The 17940-nt window shown below is 40.4% G+C and overlaps 1 protein-coding gene across 5 annotated transcripts in view; it reads right to left on the bottom strand.

Annotated features, from left to right (window-relative positions):
• TSPAN9 (tetraspanin 9) overlaps window positions 1-17940 on the bottom strand; it is a 173068-nt gene that overhangs the window by 137710 nt on the left and 17418 nt on the right. The window contains exon 1 of one of the 5 annotated variants that reach the window (XM_069017716.1): window positions 9498-9516. The exons of the other annotated variants lie outside the window; for them this stretch is intronic. The gene's annotated coding sequence lies outside the window, so the exon portion shown is untranslated. Of the gene's footprint in view, window positions 1-9497; window positions 9517-17940 lie in introns of those variants that run through there. 5 annotated transcript variants of the gene reach the window in all.

Raw genomic sequence — 17940 nt, 5'->3', positions numbered from 1 at the left:
CTTTTGTCATTTCTGGGAACTGGATTAAGCATGAGTACTGCTGCGACACTTCATCTTGCTCCCACTGCCCTCCTACCTCAAATGGAGATGAAGCATTAGTCTGTAGTCTTACAGAGATGCAGCCAGCCAACAGATAAAACACATCCTAGACTGCACTGTAGCTCTCTGATGCAAGCGACACTGAGTTATGGAATATGTAATGACATTCCACAGCAGGCATATAAATGTAGTGCAGCATGTTCACTGAAAAGAAACACCCTAAACTATAATTCCTTGCTGCCTCATCTTTCAAATGAAAGAGGTGTTGTTTAGCACTTACACGTTAGTAAAAGTCTTGAGAGAAGCTGCAATAGCCCAGGTTATTAAAAACAAGACTATAAAAAAACTCAGGAAGACAAGAGTAGCAGAGTGAATAGCAAACAAGTTTTTAATTAGAAGTTATTCCTTCAAATGAAGGTTTGTGGTTTAACAGGTCAAGTCAAAAACCATGGCATATTGGCTGCAGGAGATTTTTGGCTTCTTATTTGCAACAGGGACTTCACAGGTACCTACATCAGGTCACCTAGTGCTACCAATGCTTTGTGATCCCACATCTAGACAGGGAATGGTAATAAATACCCTTCTTTATGACACACTTCAATCGTTCACACCAGCAAAGCTTCTGTCCTTCCTGCATCTATTAATTAAAGCTCAGGTAGTCTACAGGAAAGAGTGAGAAAAGAAAGAAGAAAAAGGGGGGCCAAAGGGGAAATAAAGGTTTCGGTGGTTTTTTCACTCTTACCTGTTTGACCACCACATTTACATAGGCCTTTTGGTTTTTATTTTCAAGAGTGTTTTGGCAGTTCCCTGTTCCAGCTGTAGTGAGCCAGAAGCTGATGCAGCATCTTTGTTGCGGACAAACAGCGGGAAGTTTTGAGCCAATAAAAACAGCACTGTCCATGTACACTGCATGTTGGAGAACCAGCCACACAGCGACGATGGAAACGAGCCCTTTGGCCAGAGGCAGGATTTACATAAGGAAGAGAAACACTACAGTTTCAATCAAAAGCTCAACAGTTTCCCCAGCTGAATGCTGGAGACTATTCTAACGAAAGACTTTTTCCATTTCTGCAGCTATCCCTTAAGTTATTTCCTCTCAACTGAGCCTGAGGTCAGTTCTGGTTACAGTTCAAAAGAAAATTAATTTATTATGTGTATCTTGAAGACCCCAGGGTCAACAATTTAATTCTTTTTTGTTTTGCTTTGTTTTTAAAGGATGAAAGTCTCGCAGAGGTGCAAGGGTATCTCCTGAAGCACTGCATTTTGACACAGGATTGGAATGCTAGACTGTAGCTGACACACATCAAAGCAACTGAGTGTACCAAGCCACACCATGTCACACAGTCTGAAGCTGCAGTCTCTATTATTGCCTCAAGGATCTCCACTTAGAGCTGCATCCTGCAGCACAGATCCAGCCTCACACGTATCAACAGTTTCCACGCCCCAGCCTTTGCCTGCAATGCCCTTTAACAATGCTTACAGAAAGAAATCCAAGAAGCTGAAAGCAAGGCTAGAGCTCTAATGAGCACTAGCGACTGCATGGACAGAGCACACTGACCACAAAGCACTACTTAGGCAAGTACTGCCATCAATAGGCCAATGAAGACTTGGGGTCATTTGTCTGCACCTCGGTTTTGCCAATGTAGACATGCTGTCTGCCTCAATCCCACACTTAAATTGGCACAGATTGGAAATTTATACTGTGTCATCACATCGGCAAAATTCAACTTGCCACTGTGTATCTTTCCACTTAAAGAACTGATTTAAACTGCAGCTCCAACAGGAAACTTACTGATATACCTCTACAAATAAAAAGGCTTATAGTATAATAAATAAGCTGCAATACTGAGCTCCTGTATGGTTATTACTGCATATCCACAGTGCACTTACAGCATTATGCTTTTTTTTTCCCCAACTCTTACAGTTCCAATTTGTTTTCCATGATACTGAATGGCTCCTATTCCCGAGTTTGCTTTTTGCAAAGCAGCTCCCGAAGCGTAATTCACTTGGTTGACACAGTTACACTGAAGTAGCTTACTGACATTCCAACAAATTACTTGCCAGTCTGCACAAGCCTCCTGTTTTTCATGTTTACCTGTGGAAACATCAAGTTGTTTTACCACAAAGAAATTCCTTTTTTTACAATCTCATCTCTCCTGAGAAGTTCCAACTTTGAATTTTCTCTCAGGCTGCCTTACACACAGTTGAACCATTAGCACCCCCCATCTTCTTTTGTCATCTACACAACCTTGAGTGTTACTTATCTGCTTTACAGTTACTGTATCTACCCCATGAACTTTAAAAATGTGAACTTTGAACATCCAAGAAAGCAAATGGTCAAGAATGGCAAGACTGCAATCTAATTGTGAAGAAAATCCAAGTAAACTACTATTAGCTTCATGTAACATCTGTAATAAGATCTGGGCCATCTGCAGAAAATCTTGCTAACACTCAGCCCCTTTTTTTCCCCGACCCAGACATGACAGCATTAAGAAGCTTAGTTAAAGGCTTTCAATTTGATACTAAAAGAGCTGATGTTCAGTCAGTGCAGAGCCACTCTAAATAAAACCACTGGCAAAACAAACCAGCACTGGGTACGACAGCTGGCCATCAGCAGAGCCAGTGAGCAAAAATCGAACCTTTCCAGCAGAAGTGAGGACTTTTCATGTCACTGTTAAAAGGGTTAAACACATCCCCAGGCATTCTGCTTTTCCTATATATCTGATGGAGTTTAGAAGTATCAGCTCACTGGTCCACCTTCAAATACACCCGGTTGTTCATGTGGCAACTTTATTTGTTTTATATTAATAACAGTAATTGCTATTAATACTGTATAGGCAGAAGTGAAGCAGCAACTCCTACACTACCTGCTGGCTGCTTAAATTAATTTTTCCTGAGGTCTCTTCTTCCCACAAGCTGGTCCTGGTTCTTGTGTTTGCTCTCAAATCCAACTGAGCTTGTATTCTGTGACTCAGAGGCACTTTTATCTGCTGAGCACTTCCTCCACTCTTCTGTTACACCTGAAAGCCTGCAAGCTTTCACAGCCTTTGTATCTTAGACAAGCTACTACAGCCCTAACTATTGACAAATAAACCCTTTTCTTCCATACTGCATTACGATGCAATTAGAAAGGGCCCTGATAAATCAACAGATAGGAAATCAAAGGACAAAAATTAATTTATGTGCTCGCTCCAGGAAATGTCAAGACAGTGATCAAATATCAGTAGTAAATGCAGGCATCTTCCTATCATTTGGGAAGCTCACAAAACACAATGGCTGCAAGTTTAACATTCCTCATGCAGATGTCTGTGTTACTGCTGGCCCTGAGGAGCACATTAGCCACAGTCACTAAATGCAGGGCTTTAAAATAGGGAATGCGTTCATCTTAAATCTCTAATAAAGGAAAACAACAGAATTTTCCCTAATCTGCTTTCCCCCACTTTTCATGCAGAAAGTCAAGACTTCCACAAAGCTGTTGTGCTTTATCTTAAAGTTTACCTTCTCTCTGTAATTGTTCTCAAGCTCTCAGGGCTTGCCGAGCTGGGTACAAGAATTCTCAATGAGCTATCTACCTGATTTGAAGCACACAGCTTCTGGATTCTCTCCTAATTTTGGGGTGGTAGAGGGTTTAAATCTATACAAATCAGGGTGCCACAGTTCTGCATATGTACACAGTTAAAGATTCCCAGCAGCCAGGGGAGAGGAAAGAAGAGGGACAAAGCAAGGGTTCAGCTTTGGGTTCAGCTTACATCTGCTCAAGGTGAATAATGGAGATATCACTGGAAAGCAGAGGAAAAAGTGTATGCACTGAATCAGCTATTCCTCTGCATGCTTTTTAATCTTGATAATCAGGCACACAAAAATTTTTGTAAAATCCCACTTAGATAATCAGTCTCTTTCTCATCAAAACTAAAAATTGTCCTGCTGCCAGAACATGCCTTTTTGTTAAGACAGAAGTTTAGTTTTCAGTAAATTTATCTATGAATAGAGAGTAACTATTTGGGATTTGAGGCATTTCTATACTGTCAGTCTTCATGACTGCACTGAAATACCATAATTTCTCTTCAAGGCTCAGCTCATGCAGTCCTGCAGTGGCACAGGTTCAGATATGTTTTTTCAAGTGTTTCAGAATCCAGACATTATTGTTTCAAAGCCCTCTCTGTGAGCTCAAACTTCAACAGAAAATAGCCCCCAGTGACCTCACCAGAGAAACAAAAAGAAACACTAATTTTAAGTTGTTCCATCACATCAGGGAGGGATGACTTATGCTTTAAAAAATAAGTAGCAGAGAGTATTAAAAAATCCATTTTCATCTGCCAAGCAAAGACATGTTTTATCCAAGAAAATCTATTCTCTAGATGATACCTTAAAGAGCAATATAAAGTGAGTCTGAACTGTTGTCCAGACAAAACCTATTTCCTGACCAACCCTTCCAACCTACATCTCAAATACATACAGCCTCATACCACAGTCAGGGAACACACTGATGAGACACTATGTCCCAGGGCATTAGAATTACTGTGGCTGGAAGCTGCACTGGATTTCTTAATGAGCTGAAATCAGACTGTTAACAAATTACAGCTGAAGCTGTGGATGCTCTATTATGTTCTGACAGCCAGTGCACTCTCCCACTAGGGACTATAACAAAATGTGGGAACTGGGTGGAAATTTCTTCTATTAGCTCCAGGATCTCTGCTCTGTACCTGCCTCCAAATACACGATGAAGCTGCAAACTATTGGAATTATAGATACTACCAATCACTGCTACTTGTCTTGACCCAGTAAAAAGCCAGACGGAGGTCTAAGCAAGAAACAAACAAAAGATAAGAGCAGCTGAGAGTGAGATTATTCCCAGCAATGTGCAATTTAGGTGAAGCCTTTGAGTTCCTGGCAAACTGCCCATGAGAATGCTGCTTAAGCCAAATTGAATACCTCTAACCTATGGATGTTTACAGAAAGACAGCAGTTATAGAGCACTGCAGGAATAAATGAATGGGACTGAAAAAAATTAAACAAGAGAAGAAGAAGCCAGGACCAGACTTAAAATTTTATGAGTACTGTGAGTTTTCCTAGCTATGGCTGAGTTATCCATGACCCTGAAGACAGTTTGAATACTTAAGTATTTACTGATTGTTGAGTCAATCATTCATTCAGCCTAATTTCTGGTTAAAATAAATTAAAAAATCAGAAATTTTAAAATGGTGAAAATTAATCTGTTTTGATTTCTTTTTGATAGCCTCAGACATACAGACTAATAACAGATTATATAGATTTGATTAAATGTCCATCAGTCTGGCATGTCCCACATCTTAATTTTTAAGTAGGTTGTCAGTTTTACAGAAAGGGAGGGGAAAAAACCCATACAAAACAGCATCTGTTCTACTTATAAAAGTTAACTGTACATATAAAAACCGAATTTTTTCTTTTGTGTTTTGTTTTTTTCTACTCTCATTTCTTTTTTTCCCTTCCTATTAAATGGCCACACTGCTAAGAGGTTCAGAGAATCTATGAGCTGTATGCAAAGACAGAAAGAAAAAAAAATATGTACAGCTTGTGAGAGACTCTGTCTAGATCTCAGAACAGTTTAGTTTTAATAGCTTCTACACGAACACTGTAGGGTGTTAATCCAATCTTTGGTGTGTTAGGTTTTTCAGGATTTTAGTAAAGCTTTGGATACCATCCCTCACAGCATCCTCCTGCACAAGCTGTCCCAGCTGTCATATGAGCAGGTTCACACTGTGCCGGGTGAAGAACTGGCTGAAGGGCAGAGCTCAAAGGGGTGTAGTGAATGGGGCTACACTTGGCTGGTGACTGGAGACCAGTGGGATTTTGCAGGGTTCAGTTCCAGGGACAGTTCTGTGCAATGCGTTTATCAGTGATCTGGATGCAGGAGCTGAACGCACCATCAGCAAGTTTGCTGTCGATGCTAAACCAGAAGGTGCTGTTGATTCTCTGGAGGGACAAGAGGCCTTGAAGAAGAATCTGCATAGAGCATTGGGCAATCATCCCTGGCATGAAATTTCTCAGGAACAAATGCCGGATCCTGCACCTGGGATGGAGTAACTGCAGGCACAAGCACAAACTGGGAGAGGAGCGTCTGGAGAGCGCCCTGCAGGGAGGGCCTGGGGGTGCTGGTGGGCAGCAGCTCAGTGAGAGCCAGCAGGGTGTGCCCGGGCAGCCCAGAGGGCCAAAGCCGTGTCCTGGGGGCATCAAACACGGCAGCACAGCCGGCCAGAAGGGGGGACCATCCGCTGTGCTCAGCCTTGGTGCGGCCTCACCCGGAGCGCTGGCAGCAGTTCTGGGCCCTGCAGTGTAAGAGGGATGGGAAGGAGGAGAAATGCATCCAGAGGAGGGCAACAAAACTGGGAATGGTTCAAAGCTGTAGAAGGGAAGGCTGACTTTACATTAGGAAGCACATCTTTACTGAGAGGGTGGTCAGACACTGCAACCCCTAGGCTCCCTGGGTAAGTGATCGATGCCCCATCCCTGTCTGCTTAAGAAGCATTTGGGAAATGCCCTTAATAACATTCTTTAACTTCTGGCCAGCCCTGAAGTTATCAGGCAGTTGGGCTAGGTCATAGGTTTAGGTCCCTTCAACTGAAATATTCTGTTCTATTCTGTTTCTTTTCTAACTTTTGTCTTTGAAGTTTCTTCCAAGACTCCTGAAATCCTACGTCCCTGTGCAGTTATAATTAATACAGCGTAAAGCCGTACTATCCCCATTTTAGATCCTTGCCACACCATTAGCTAGAACTCCTTATAAGCTGTTAGCTCCAGAGTAATTTTCAGATCAACCAGTTCTGTAAGAATGCTATTAGAACAATATATTGGGTACTTAAGCAAAACCAAAGTAAGAATTTGTCAGGAACATGTGTCAACTAGAGGCTATAGCGAACAGAACTATTTTTCATTTTCATCTCATTGTACTGCACTGCCTGTCATTGCTGGCCCCAGTCACATCTTGCCACAGTGATGCATGAACTTGTCACCTCAAAATTGGACTGCTGCGACCTACATGGAGTGATGCCTCGCAGGCCCTGCAGCTGGCACAGAAGGCCAAGGCTCATTTATGAGGTGACACGGTGCCACTTGAGCACACTGGGCTCATGTTTCAATGGTCTGTACTTGTAAGTTTAAAAATTCAAGGTTCAGATTTTAATAATTACAGCCAAACTATATGAGAGAGAATTATCCAAGAAACTAAGCCCTGCTGACAACTGCTGCTGTAACAACTTGGCCTTGGAGATAAACTGAACTACCAAAGAGGGGAGTCTCAAAGACAGGTTCTAGATTTGATTTGTTCATGTCTACTGAGAGTCCAGCACAGTTCAAATTCATCTGGACACACAGGGACATGCTTTTTCATTCATCCCAAACTCTAGCAAAAGGAGGTGTTGGAGATAAGGTGTGACTGACTTTTAAACAGTCCTTTTATCTGCATTTCATTTTCAGCTACAGGAACTATACCACAAAATATGATCTTACAGGCTTTCAATAAACACACTGCTGTTAATAACAAAACCAACCAACCAAAAAAAAAAAACCTCCAAAAAACCAAAACCCAACAAATGAAAAATGCCTATCAAGCACAGCTTTTTTTCAACAAATGCCTCTACCATGCAGATATTCTGGACATCTCACTTGACCACTGAAGTAACTGAGAACACAGGATTTCACTTAATAGGCTCTCTCTGGCAACCATCATTTGTAGTTCCTTTTTCTTGGAAATGTGTTTTGTAAAGTCTTGCCAATTTTATTTCCACTTAAGGATCTCCAAATCCATTTTGAACCAATACACTCACCAGAACTTCATTGATGCCATGATGATTTGTTGCCTTTTCTTTTATACCCCTTTATACCTTTTTACAGCTTCTCTATTCTTAGTGCTTTTTGCCTACATTCTTGGACTTGCTTGTCAAGCTAGGAGACTAAACATTTTAGAAGCTTCATAGTTAGGGATCAGTGTGCCCCAGACCCCAAGGTCCTCTCCAGAACAATTTGTAAACTAAGATAGAACCATCCAGGGGAAGGTTCCTTGGGGAGAGGGGCTCATTTGAGCCTCTCATTGGGGAATCTTTGATAGATATGCTAATTAGTAAGACCTATAATGTTATACCAGATCTTTTGCTGGGGGGGTGCATTGTGGTGTGCATTGAGGTGCATTCAACCTGGATGTAGTGCACCTAAGGATCCTTAAAATAAATACCAAAGTAAACCCCCTTTTTCCCTTCTAACCATGTTTGACTCTTGATTTTAAGACCAGGAAAAGGCATCATGATGAAATCACCAGAGGAATTGTTAGGACATAAATCACACACTACCTATTCCTATCATATATGTGTCTCTTGGTTTATACATAAAAACATAGGTGGCCTCTTTCAACACGAAATATAATTTACATATCCAGAAAAAACCAAAGAGGTGCCACTGACAATCCTTTCTGTTCCTCTAAAAACATGCACTTTATGTGTATTGCCAGAATTAAACTGATAAATCTTCAAATGTTTCTACACTCAAAGCTTCTAGTACCATCTTTTTAGGAACCACTGAAAACAATTTCCATTGTTAAAAAAACTGAATTTAAAACTATCCCAAATATTTCTTGAAGTCTAAGGTATCTCCTACAACTAAGAACACATGCGAGTCATGAATAAATACATTTCAAGCAGATTTAGCTTCAAACAGAAGGAAGAAGCTGTAAGATTACTTTAGGAACACAGTTGCATAGTGCAGATGTGCTGATCCACAGAACCTTATGTCACTGACAAGCAGGTAGTTTCTGAGTGACTTAGATACCAGTATTCCTACTAAAGATTTCCCATGATGAGCTCATCTGGGAGAAGTTCATGAACTGTGACTCATGTCAGAAATAAATCTTCTTGCAAACACATTTCTTCTTAGGGGTTTTTTTGTTGTTTTTATTTTAATAGGGTTTACAATCACTGTTTATGACCCAGAATAAAAACTGCTATGACAGCATTGGTTATGGGAAGCTGTAACTAATCACAAGTCAAAGCTGATCAAAAATAAAACACTTGTAGTTTTGTCTCATTCTTAAAGAATGACCTTATTGTGCAACAAATAAACTTCTTGTGCACTGTTCCCTCTGCCCTGCAAAATCCCCTTTAAAAATGAAACATAATATTATGCCACTTGGCAATGTATCAGGACTTATGGCCTATAAAGGGACAGCTAAAGGCCATACCAGATGCTTCTTCATCAGAAAACTAAGAGAAACTGGAGCAAGACAGAAGAGGCTTTTGTTATTGCTAATGCTTCCATGTTTGTTCCACCCTGAGGAAGGAAGAGACCATTACATTAGTGCCCCACAGACTTAACTAACTTACAAGGAGAATTTAAGCTATTTAGACCACCAGCCAAACCAGTGCAGTGATGCTGTTGCAGAGAGCAGTCCAATTAATTTCATACTGAAAGAAGCACAGGCAAAAAAGCAGTACCTACTGGCTGCTGCAGCTCATCCACTGGGAGAGTATTTCTCAACTGGTCTTCCACAGACAGTGGGATTATGCAGGAAAGTACTTCTATTTTTCTCCTGTGACTCCCTCACACACAGCAACGCCACACTGCATAATAGAGGAAAAAATCAGTCCACTGTCCTCATCCTACCCAGACAGACTGCAGTGGAGTACAGGAAGATACCCAACATCTTCCTCACACTGCACAGAGAAGAGATTTGAGGTGGAAGAGAACAAGACTTACGTTCCTACCACAGGATTTTTTCACCAACTTTATTTGTTTCACTCTGTCTGCAGTGTGCTGATCAGCACAGCTCAGACAAGATCAAAATGAAAGCTGATGGCACAGGAGAGGTAGATGGTAATGAATGGTAGCATAATTTCATGTCCAAAAAATCAAAGCTTTATAGTTTTGTAAAAGCACTGTTTCCTTTAAATTCTCACACACTAGAAAAAGCTGTAATGGACTAGCAAAATCTAAACTTCTGTAAGAAATTTTCTCCTGAGAGCATAAAGTAACTGCTGCCAGGACATTGCATAACCAGGCATAAAATGAAGCAAGCTACTGAAAAAGGCTAGTCCTCCAATCACTCATATCTTAAATAGGAAAGCAGAAAGGGGAAAATACCAAAGCAAAGCTTCATTATCTACTAGGATCTTTAAATATGAAACCTTAATATTAAAATACAGAGAGTGCCTACTACAAAGCGATTTCTTTTACAAGAGCCACATCCAAAGAAGGATGGCCAATTAAGCCGTCAAGCTCAAATGGAATCTGCTCTCAAATGTCATCAGAAGAGCAGTGTCCTTCCAGCAGGTCTACTCCCTAACATGCAGCCACAGTTTCATCTATTAAATATAATGATAAAAATAGCCAGTGAAGGTTTATCACTCCTTTTTGTCCTATGAAGGCAATGCAGCTCAGAGAGAGGGAGCATTTACCCTTGACTGTAAACAAACCATCAAAACAACTTACAGCTGGTTTAATTTCTGCACACCTCCAAACAATGAGATTGCACAGTGACAGTTTGGGGCATAACCACACACAACCCCACAACTAAGCCTCACAGGGAGGAAATTTAGCCCTTAGCAACTTCTATTCAGTTTTGTTTGTAAGTGAAGCCTACTTATAATCTCTCAATTTGCAGGACTGGCAGCTAGGGACAAAATAAAAATGCTAGAGTTTGGCTCCTTCTTGTGACCCAGAACCAGTAACAGAAAGAAGAATATTCTACTACTGCATTTTTTTTAATCCCTTCTATGGAAATCCAGCTTTTACTACAGTAGTTGTCTGGCACTGTCCAAAAGCCAAGCAGCCTGGCACTTCGCAGAACTCCGAACAAGAAAACTAAGCAAGCATCAATCATTTTCAAAATCTGCCCCATCAGTCAGCACAGGCTGGTGAGAATGTTTATGTTCTGTCCAAAATTGCCAAAGAACTGTCAGAGATAACAGATATACTCTGCAACATAAGAAAGTAATCGTGGCAGAAACCAAGCAAAGTCACAAAACCTGCAGCACTTTCAGGATATCACAACAAAAAGAGATAAAGCCATTCTGTTCCCAGTGGCTCCAGCTCAGGCCTTTTGCTCCTCAAGCCTTGGAGAAATGCAATCCACAGCTTGGCATCAAAGTCAGCATCACAAGCCAAACCACACAGTCCACTGTCTGAAATCCATCTCTTTTTTGTCCTCAAAATAATAAATTATACCATTTTTAAATCTTATTGCTTGAGCCTATTGCTTTATTATTTTAATTCTTCTCTCCACCTCTGAAGCTAAAGAAAAGATTTTGACAAAATCAGACAAGATTTCCTTGTAACTACACAGTTCTAGAAGCTTAGCTTGAAAGAGAAAACACTATGTCCTTATAGTCACTACAAAGTTGCAAAGGTGCAAAATTTCCTTAAGAGAGGCACAGGTTGATTTTCAAATCACATCATCTGTGGATAGGGAAAAAATATCTGATCCTAAGTCAGAAAAATCAGCTTTAATCTCTTACACAATTCATAAGAGACACAGCTCCTTTCTTAAAAGCTTAGTGATACTCTTTTATTACCATTCAAAGTTTTAGTGCAAATAGACATTTGATCACTCAGCTGCTGAAAAATATTGTTCAACACTTGCAGTAAGTGTAATGGATTCAAAACAGGAAGAGAGGAAATTAAACTCAAAAAGATACATAATCAACCAACTCAAAAGACAGAGTGTATTCTTACTTTAGAGCCAGAACAGATTAATATGACATTTCTGACAATATACCCTTAAAACAACTTACATGGTTCACCATGTATTTCACCATACTTTCTTAACAAAAATAAGTTATATTTCCAATTTCAGGTTTAAGTCAAGAACTTCTTTGGCAATTTTCACATGAGCTGTGAAAATAGTAATTTTTAATTGCTTTGACCTTTCCTTTTTAAAGTCTTCATATTGGATTGTTTCCTAATTGCTGAGAGGATAGAATAACATTGGAGGGACAGAAGCTGCCATTTTGAAGCTCTGCTACAAAAAAAAAAAAAAAAAAAAAAAAAAAAAAGATGGCTTTAAAGCAAAGCAGAGAATAAGAAAATATAAACTCAAGTGTTTTGGAAATTAATTTAAACTTACATACCTTACTTACATACATACATACTAACAAAAACTATGAAATAAATTGTTAGTGCTATAAGACAAACTTTTACTTTCTTGAGAAAAATTAAGAGATCTTTAACGCATTCCCATCTCCAGCTTCTCTCTCTTTGTTTCTGAAACAAGGTGGTTCAAAATACCCATCACAGGAAGCACAGGCAGTATGTCTTCATAGCTACTTGAATGTGAAACTATTCTCCCTCTTCGACTGATGATCAGTTTAATTGAGTGATACAGCTATAGAGGCACAAAGAAAGATAGAAAGTTAGAAGCTAGATTTTTAGGTTTTAAAAAAACTGAAGGAATTAGAGCAAATTAATTGCTAAAATAAACATCACATAATAGGCAGCTAACAAAACTCCCTTCTTCGGGTAACAAAGAATGAAAGCTGTTCTCCTAAAGCTGATTTTCTGAAAGAACTGAAGTGTTTCAGCTGCCCTCTAGTGTTAAAATTAAAGCACAGGTAAGCCAAGAGGGAGGCTGAGAAGATGCTTGAGTTAAGAAATTAATCATTATGGTTTATTTTTAACCACTGTAAAACTAAAAATAAAAAGTAGATTTATGAAGTACCACTGGGCCAATTTTGTCTTTAAAATTAAGGTATTCAAACCTTTCCTGTAATGTGCAATTCTGCCCCACAGCAACTACATGAAATTACAGGAGATCTTTTACTCAGCTTCAGCCTAAGGAGAAGTTCTGCTTGATGCTAAAAAACTAAATTATAAAATTTTAAAAGATAAAAGAATCAATTCTCTATTTCAATAACCCAAGTTGTAAGATAGGCAAATATTAAAACTTAAGAAATACTGGCTTTTATCATTCACTCTATTTAAAACAAATTGTTTATACATAAGCATGGCTGTAAAATTCCCCTTTTCCTCCTCAGGCTCCACATATAAATTTCAACTTGAGTTTAATTAGCATGCAGAAAAAGGAAAGCTCAGAGGGAAACCTTCTCTGGAGGGTTCTTCACCAACAAATTCAATGAAATGTGGAGCACCAATAACAAAACAAAGTTCATATGACAAAAAGGGAGACTGCTAACAGCATTAGGTACTGATAGAAGAAGGAGAAATGTTCTAACAGATAAGCTAAGTTTTAAGCTGTGCCTACTGCTTCTCATTCTGTCAGTGGGCAGTACTGAGCCTGGCTCCCACTTCATCCTTTCCCCCCCTCCATGAGGTATTGTACACGTTGATAAGATTTTCCCCAGGCTGAACAGTCCTAGTTCTCACTGCCACTCCTTGTACGAAAGATGCTCCAGTCCCTTAATAACTTCTGTGGACTTTTGCTGGACTAGCTCCATTATATCCACAGCTTTCCTTTGCTGAGGAGCTACAACTGGGCACAGTACTCCAGCTGTGTCTTAGCAGTGCTGAGTGTGGAGGACCACCACCCATCTCAAACTGATGGAAATGCTCTCCCTAACACAGTCCTGAATGCCTTTGTCTGCCTTTGCCACAAAGCTGGCTCATGGTCAGCTTGTCATCAACCAGACAGAGCTGTTTTCCAGAGGGTCAGCATGAACTGGAGCATGAACCAAGTATTCTTGGAACACATTCCTAAGCATATGCAGATGCTGTGGATGAATGGCAACAGTCAACACAAGTTAGCCAGTGACAAATAATGACTGACCAACTGGATTTGTGGACAATGGCAGAGCACTGGATGTGATTTACCTCGGCAAGTCTTTTAACAGTCTGGATTGGTGGGCAACTAGACAGGTAAAAAACTGCTTGGAAGGTTGGGCTCGAAGAAGAGTGGTTGAAGTGTCAATCTGTGCCAAGAGGAGAGTATTGCATGGGTCTGTCTTGAGGCTTGTCCTGTTTAACACCTTTATCAGTGACCTGGAGAAGGTGACACAGTACACTCTGATCAGGCTTGCAGATGACAGCAAACCAGAGGATGCAGACAGTAAGCTCCAGGACAGAGCTACCATTTTGATGGACCTAGACAGGCCAGAGAAACAGGCCACCAGGAAAAGACCTCTGCTAAAAAGAATGTGTGGTTACCAGTGGAGACTGGGCTAAACAGGACTCAGAATTGGAATTAAGGCTAAAAGCTTACTGTACTGTATCCACAAGACAATACACAGTAGATAACAGAAGTGATTGTTTTCCTTAACTCAACACTGTACTAAATCCGTTCTGGGTCTCCAGTAAAAGAAAGTGTTGATAAAGGATGTGGAACTCTTAGAGTGAGGCCAGAGGAGGGACATGAAGATGATCAGAGGGCTGGAGCACCTCTCTGAAGAAGACATGCTAAAATTTGGGGTTGTTCAGCCTGGAGAACAAAAGGTTCCAGAGAGACCTTATAGCACTTTCCAGTACCTAAAGGGGGTCTGAAACCTGGACAGGGACATTTTACAAGGGCATGCACTGATAGGACAAAGAGGGAAGGTTTCAAACTGAAGGAGAATCAACTTAGATTAGATATAAGAAGCTTTTTACAATGAGGGTGATAAAACACTGGCACAGGTTGCCCAGAGCATGACAGATGCCCCATCCCTGGAAACATTCAAGCCAGGATGGATGGGGTTCTGAGCAGCCTGGTCTGGTTGAAGATGTCCCTGCTCATTGCAGGGGGCTGGATTAGATGGCCTTTAAAAGGTAACTTCCAATCCAAACTATTCCATAAGAAACCTGAGCAAGTCCTGCACCGTGCAATGCACAAGGAGCGCTGGCACATGTTTGTATCACTGAGGAATGTTTGAGCTGCTCCACCCACAGCCTATCTGCTTAGTTAGCAGCACTTGTTTCAAGAAAATTTAAATGTGTCCCCACTCCCTCCATATGCCTCCCTCAGTACAAACATATTGATATGGGTACCAAGATGCACAAGGTCATATAGACACAGGCTTTTAATCAGGCTGGAAGCAAGCCCTTGGAAGGTTTCCATGACACAGATGGTGGCCCCTGGCCTGTGTATCACATCCACAGTGCCACTGTCCTTACCATATCTGCTCTATAGGAGCCACTACTGACATGAAGGCTGTGAGTTGTACTGTCAAGTATCTGATCACGGTAGTCAGTGATAGGGCCAACACTTGATATCATTAATCTGGACTAAAAATTCATGTCAATCATGAGTAAACTTGCTGACACAAACTATGAGAGCAGCAATAATCCAGCAGGGACAAACCAAATCACTGCCTGGAATGCAGAGTCTGATGTAATACTTGGCTTCAAGTTGCTCCCATGACTCTCAGTTACACATACAGATACAGTCACCCACATTACACAGCTACTTTTGTTCAGCAGTTTTGTGAAATCTGTCAAAAAATTCAGTGCTGTTCACACCAGTATCAGCAGAAGGCATTACATCAACCGTAAGCACACTGGATCTCTGAAGCCCAGTTAAATCTTTAGGAAGACAAAGGCAAATCAGTTTTAAAATATAGAATGATGTTAATAAATATTTGATAGGAATGTCGAGGTCTCTAAAGTTGACCAGAGCTCATCAAGTACAGAAGTTTCAAAATCACTTTGGTCAGCTACATACTTTTATGGCAGTGCTTCTGCTTTATCCACATTCTCAGCATGGTAACACAATTCTGATGCATGGGCATGCTCAGATACCACAACTAGCACATGTACCATCCTTTGGGAATCTCTGAGCTAATACAGCATCTAGTCTGGCATCCATCCACTTTCACAAAACAACTCATCTAACCCAATCTCCCATCATCTTTGTTAACCATCCCACAGCTGTGGGCAGAAAAATCCCCCAGGGCCTTGAAGCCTGTTTCTTTTCCCTCTCTTTCCTGACACTCCCATAAAACACCCTCTGGTTTCATGAAAGAAGGTACTGAAACAGGAGGAAAATGCCTCCATTTTTGCTGACTCATAAGCATGCCTCCGATTGGATGTGACCACCTGCCCATCGCATGGTGACGCAGCCACGAGCCGCGCTCCTACAGTACCAGAAGTTCATGGGTGCCCACAGATTTCCTGTTTGTGGGCACCGTGGTCAGATCAGGGTAAATGCACCACAACACACAGTCTGACGGTGCTGCACTGAAGAAAATACTGCATCATGTGCAGCCTTGAAATGCTGAGTGCTGTCCTCAAACAGGACAAGAACCTCCCAGCAAGTCGGCAAAAAGAGAAATTGCTCATACTTGAAAATCCCTAATTGAACTTAATAGGTGGAGAATAGACTTAAGAACTGAAACCAAGTATTTTATATCCCACACCAGTTAGGAATTCCTGTGTTACCTAACTGTAACCCCAAACTGTTTTAAATGCACTAAACTCACAGCCCCACCATCAACCCTGATGATGACTTCTACAGTCTATAATAATGATATGATGTATGAAAAGAACCATGCAATTTTCTTGTTTTTACCATCTTTGCATTTCAGTGAACCTCCCCTTCTTTCTTTTAAGAATCCTGGGAGACTACTAGATTAAAAGATAGGATAGCATGCATAATAATACCATATCTTTTCAATTTTAAGTATTTCATATATTTGTTCATGTTGGGTATCCATGGAATTATGGTAACATAACAGAAGAGCCTAAGGTGAATTAACATGTTATTTTGAAACAAGGCTACACAAACAGATCTGCAGCTTTATTTAAACTGAGTGCAGAGAACAAAAAGTGGACAAAGTGACTACACTATTTTAACCTATATGAATGCTGAAGATTAGTCTTTTTCTCTCTCTTTACATACCCTCCCTTAAGAGAGAAGATTTCCATGCCCCAACGACTTTATTTCTTTCCACGTTCTGCTACATCTTCTCATTCATCAAAGGTTCATCAGCCTCATTTAATATATTTCAAGTTGGGTAGCTCAGGATGCTTTAACAAACAGGAATTTGTCTGAGCTTGGCTGGATTCCCTCAACTGCACCCTCATCCACCAGTTGGTACCAGCCAACTGTAAAGCACTGTTCCTGAACAAGTAACAATTGTTAAAATTAAAAAATTAGAGTTTAGGCTTTGTATTGTTCTGTGCTGCTATCAAAGGAAGCACTTGCATGAAAATACAAAAGCAGGAAACAGTAAAAAAGTACATTCTGTGGCACCAGCTCTTTGCCAACTTCAGTCTTCACTGAGTACTGTATCACACCAATAAATAAAAGGTGCACTGTGAGCAGCTTTAAAGCAAAAACAAATGACAAAAACCAAAACAAAACCCAAACCAAACAGCCACCCCCTCTCCAAACAAAAAAAAAAAAAAGAAAAAAGAAAAAAACCCGAGCAGACTGAAGACTAAAGCACTAAACAATTGTGACAAGAAAAAAACCTTAACAAAGGTCAATGTTGTCCCCGAGATTTTTATTTCAGCTGTCAGCTTTGAAAGCCAGATATATACAAATGTCAGTAAATGCAAAAGGTAAAAATTAGTACTCTTAATACAGACATATTCACTGGCTTTCCAGAAATTCTCTTTCTCTTTTTTTTTTTTTTTAATTATATACCAAGGTTATAATAATAAATCACCAGGAAAAATACAAGGTTTGATAGCATGCTGAATTAGTTATTCAAAACTGCAAATTATTAATTTTCAGTTCACCCCTGGAGTCCTCCTCCCATCTTGCATGTCTCTGGAATGACCCAAACAGCACCAAGGTGCGGCGGGACAAAGAGCACACCTGACACCTCTTCTGTGTGAGGCTCCCAGACAAAAATCAGCTCTTGGCAAATCTTTACTCTCCAGTAGGTGAACAGAACTGAAAATCACAAGCCACAAGAGAAAAACAGGCTTAAAGATGCATAGTTCAAGGAATAGTGTTCACAAAGCTCTAAGTTTAAATTGCACAGCAACCATTAAAAATTTTAACATCAA

This window comes from Aphelocoma coerulescens, chromosome 1, assembly GCF_041296385.1.
Source record: "Aphelocoma coerulescens isolate FSJ_1873_10779 chromosome 1, UR_Acoe_1.0, whole genome shotgun sequence".
Taxonomy (NCBI): Eukaryota; Metazoa; Chordata; class Aves; order Passeriformes; family Corvidae; genus Aphelocoma; species Aphelocoma coerulescens.
This window is presented reverse-complemented; position numbering and strand designations above follow the sequence as displayed.